We start from the raw sequence: 5,000 nt of genomic DNA on the forward strand, positions 1-5,000 counted from the left end.
GCTTTACGGCTGGGGATTTCAACCCGCTCGGTCTCTGCGGGGCGCCTCCACGCTTAGGCGCCCCAATGAACCGTGTTTCGCCGGCTTTACGGCTGGGGATTTCAACCCGCGCGGCTACCCGCATCGGTCTTACGGGCGAAACTCCACGCGGAGTCGCCCTGCCCGAACTTGTTTCGCCGGCTTTACGGCTGGGGATTTCAACCCGCTCGGTCTCTGCGGGGCGCCTCCACGCTTAGGCGCCCCAATGAACCGTGTTTCGCCGGCTTTACGGCTGGGGATTTCAACCCGCGCGGCTACCCGCATCGGTCTTACGGGCGAAACTCCACGCGGAGTCGCCCTGCCCGAACTTGTTTCGCCGGCTTTACGGCTGGGGATTTCAACCCGCTCGGTCTCTGCGGGCGCCTCCACGCTTAGGCGCCCCAATGAACCGTGTTTCGCCGGCTTTACGGCTGGGGATTTCAACCCGCGCGGCTACCCGCATCGGTCTTACGGGCGAAACTCCACGCGGAGTCGCCCTGCCCGAACTTGTTTCGCCGGCTTTACGGCTGGGGATTTCAACCCGCTCGGTCTCTGCGGGGCGCCTCCACGCTTAGGCGCCCCAATGAACCGTGTTTCGCCGGCTTTACGGCTGGGGATTTCAACCCGCGCGGCTACCCGCATCGGTCTTACGGGCGAAACTCCACGCGGAGTCGCCCTGCCCGAACTTGTTTCGCCGGCTTTACGGCTGGGGATTTCAACCCGCTCGGTCTCTGCGGGCGCCTCCACGCTTAGGCGCCCCAATGAACCGTGTTTCGCCGGCTTTACGGCTGGGGATTTCAACCCGCGCGGCTACCCGCATCGGTCTTACGGGCGCCTCCACGCTTAGACGCCCTGCCCGAACGTGTTTCGCCGGCTTTACGGCTGGGGATTTCAACCCGCTCGGTCTCTGCGGGGCGCCTCCACGCTTAGGCTCCCCAATGAACCGTGTTTCGCCGGCTTTACGGCTGGGGATTTCAACCCGCTCGGTCTCTGCGGGGCGCCTCCACGCTTAGGCGCCCCAATGAACCGTGTTTCACCGGCTTTACGGCTGGGGATTTCAACCCGCGCGGCTACCCGCATCGGTCTTACGGGCGCCTCCACGCTTAGACGCCCTGCCCGAACGTGTTTCGCCGGCTTTACGGCTGGGGATTTCAACCCGCTCGGTCTCTGCGGGGCGCCTCCACGCTTAGGCTCCCCAATGAACCGTGTTTCGCCGGCTTTACGGCTGGGGATTTCAACCCGCTCGGTCTCTGCGGGGCGCCTCCACGCTTAGGCGCCCCAATGAACCGTGTTTCACCGGCTTTACGGCTGGGGATTTCAACCCGCGCGGCTACCCGCATCGGTCTTACGGGCGCCTCCACGCTTAGACGCCCTGCCCGAACGTGTTTCGCCGGCTTTACGGCTGGGGATTTCAACCCGCTCGGTCTCTGCGGGCGCCTCCACGCTTAGGCGCCCCAATGAACCGTGTTTCGCCGGCTTTACGGCTGGGGATTTCAACCCGCTCGGTCTCTGCGGGGCGCCTCCACGCTTAGGCGCCCCAATGAACCGTGTTTCGCCGGCTTTACGGCTGGGGATTTCAACCCGCTCGGTCTCTGCGGGGCGCCTCCACGCTTAGGCGCCCCAATGAACCGTGTTTCACCGGCTTTACGGCTGGGGATTTCAACCCGCGCGGCTACCCGCATCGGCCTTACGGGCGAAACTCCACGCGGAGTCACCCTGCCCGACCGCTTTTCGCCGGCTTTACGGCTGGGGATTTCAACCCGCATCGGTCTTACGGGCGCCTCCACGCTTAGACGCCCTGCCCCACCGTGTTTCGCCGGCTCTACGGCTGGGGATTTCAACCCGCGTGGTCCGTGTTTTTCGGTAACATATTCGTGTTCCTTGCCCCCGACGGGCCGTGTTTTTCGGTAACAAAATCGTGTCTTTTGTCCCCGCTGCACCGTGTTTTTTGCCCCGCTCAACCGTGTTTTTTGCCCCCGCTCAACCGTGCTTACTGCCCCCGCTCAACCGTGTTTTTTCGGTAACATAATCGTGTTTTCGGGTAACATAATCTTGTTTTTCGGGCCATTTTACACCGACGGAGGCACCCACAGGGGCCATGTACACCCCGCTTGGCATGTACATGAGGGGCTGCCTCTTCCAAAAATCCTTCCCCCCTATAGGGGAATATACATTTTGGGTCTCCAGCCACGCCCAGGGTTACCACCCCCTGGAAATCCCCCAGGTTTACCCCCCATTTTATGTGGATGCATAGATTCAGACCGCCCTGCTCCCGCGCTTTTGGCCATTTTTGCCCAACGTTAGCCGCTTCGGCGTGCCGCTGGACTGTTTTCGGGCCTTTTTCACCGACGCTTGGCCGTATCCGCTTAGTTTTCCCCAACGCTTGGCCGCATCCGCTTAGTTTTCCCCCGCTGGACTGTTTTCGGGTCACTTTTGCCCAACGTTAGCGGCTTCCGCTTGCCGCTGGACTGTTTTCGGGCCCTTTTTCACCGACCCTTGGCCGTATCCGCTTAGTTTTCCCCAACGCGTGGCCGCATCCGCTTAGTTTTCCCCCGCTGAACTGTTTTCGGGTCACTTTTGCCCAACGTTAGCCGCTTCCGCTTGCCGCTGGGCTGTTTTCGGGCCATTTTTCCCCAACACTTGGCCGTATCCGCTTAGTTTTCCCCAACGCGTGGCCGCATCCGCTTAGTTTTCCCCCGCTGAACTGTTTTCGGGTCAGTTTTGCCCAACGTTAGCCGCTACCGCTTGCCGCTGGACTGTTTTCGGGCCAATTTCCACCGACTCTTGGCCGTATCCGCTTAGTTTTCCCCAACGCGTGGCCGCATCCGCTTAGTTTTCCCCCGCTGAACTGTTTTCGGGTCACTTTTGCCCAACGTTAGCCGCTTCCGCTTGCCGCTGGGCTGTTTTCGGGCCAATTTCCACCGACACTTGGCCGCATCCGCTTAGTTTTCCCCAACGCGTGCCCGCATCCGCTTAGTTTTCCCCCGCTTAACTGTTTTCGGGTCAGTTTTACCCAACGTTAGCCGCTTCCGCTTGCCGCTGGGCTGTTTTCGGGCCAATTTCCACCGACTCTGGGCCGGATCCGCTTAGTTTTCCCCAACGCTTGGCTGCATCCGCTTAATTTTCCCCAGCTGAACTGTTTTCGGGTCACTTTGTCCCAACGTTAGCCGTTTCCGCTTGCCGCTGGACTGTTTTCGGGCCATTTTCCACCGACTCTTGGCCGTATCCGCTTGGTTTTCCCCAACGCTTGGCTGCTTCCGCTTAATTTCCCCCAGCTGAACTGTTTTCGGGTCACTTTTGCCCAACGTTAGCCATTTCCGCTTGCCGCTGGACTGTTTTCGGGCCATTTTTCACCGACACTTGGCCGTATCCGCTTAGTTTTCGCCAACAATTGGCTGCATCCGCTTAATTTTCCAAGCTATACTGCTTTCGGGTCAGTTTTGCCCAACGTTAGCCGCTTCCGCTTGCCGCTGGGCTGTTTTCGGGCCATTTTCCACCCACGCTGGCACCGACGGGGCCATGTACACCCACGCGCGTGTACATGAGGGGGCACCCATTTTTGAAAACCTTGCCCCCCTATAGGGGAATATGCATTTTGAGGCTCTAGCCACGCCCAGGGTTACCACCCCCTGAAAATCCCCCAAGTCGAAATCACCCATGTAAAATATTCAAAAAAATCTGAAAAAATCACATAAAATTTATAAAATCAAATAAATTCAAAAAAAAAAAAAAAAAATTCAAAAATTCAAAAAAAATTCAAAAAATTCAAAAAAATTCAAAAAAATTCAAAAATTTCAAAAATTCAAAAAAAGTCCAAAAACCCAAAAAAACTTCAAAAATTTCAAAAATTCAAAAAAATTTCAAAAAAAATTTCAAAAATTTGCCCCGCTGAACTGTTTTCGGGTCAGTTTTGCCCAACGTTAGCCGCTTCCGCTTGCCGCTGGACTGTTTTCGGGCCAATTTCCACCGACTCTTGGCCGTATCCGCTTAGTTTTCCCCAACGCGTGGCCGCATCCGCTTAGTTTTCCCCCGCTGAACTGTTTTCGGGTCACTTTTGCCCAACGTTAGCCGCTTCCGCTTGCCGCTGGGCTGTTTTCGGGCCAATTTCCACCGACACTTGGCCGCATCCGCTTAGTTTTCCCCAACGCGTGCCCGCATCCGCTTAGTTTTCCCCCGCTTAACTGTTTTCGGGTCAGTTTTGCCCAACGTTAGCCGCTTCCGCTTGCCGCTGGGCTGTTTTCGGGCCATTTTTCCCCAACACTTGGCCGTATCCGCTTAGTTTTCCCCAACGCGTGGCCGCATCCGCTTAGTTTTCCCCCGCTGAACTGTTTTCGGGTCACTTTTGCCCAACGTTAGCCGCTTCCGCTTGCCGCTGGACTGTTTTCGGGCCAATTTCCACCGACTCTGGGCCGGATCCGCTTAGTTTTCCCCAACGCTTGGCCGCATCCGCTTAGTTTTCCCCCGCTTAACTGTTTTCGGGTCACTTTTCCCCAACGTTAGCCGCTTCCGCTTGCCGCTGGGCTGTTTTCGGGCCATTTTTCCCCAACACTTGGCCGTATCCGCTTAGTTTTCCCCAACGCGTGGCCGCATCCGCTTAGTTTTCCCCCGCTGAACTGTTTTCGGGTCACTTTTTCCCAACGTTAGCCGCTTCCGCTTGCCGCTGGACTGTTTTCGGGCCAATTTCCACCGACTCTGGGCCGGATCCGCTTTGTTTTCCCCAACGCGTGGCCGCATCCGCTTAGTTTTCCCCCGCTTAACTGTTTTCGGGTCACTTTTCCCCAACGTTAGCCGCTTCCGCTTGCCGCTGGGCTGTTTTCGGGCCAATTTCCACCGACTCTTGGCCGGATCCGCTTAATTTTCCCCAGCTGAACTGTTTTCGGGTCATTTTAGCCCGACGGGGGCACCGACGGGACTGTTTTCGGGCCATTTTGCACCGACGCTTGGCCGCATGCGCTCAGTTTTGGGGCCATTTTTCACTGACG

Source organism: Carex rostrata, chromosome 5, assembly GCF_964058835.1.
Source record: "Carex rostrata chromosome 5, lpCarRost1.2, whole genome shotgun sequence".
Classification (NCBI taxonomy): Eukaryota; Viridiplantae; Streptophyta; class Magnoliopsida; order Poales; family Cyperaceae; genus Carex; species Carex rostrata.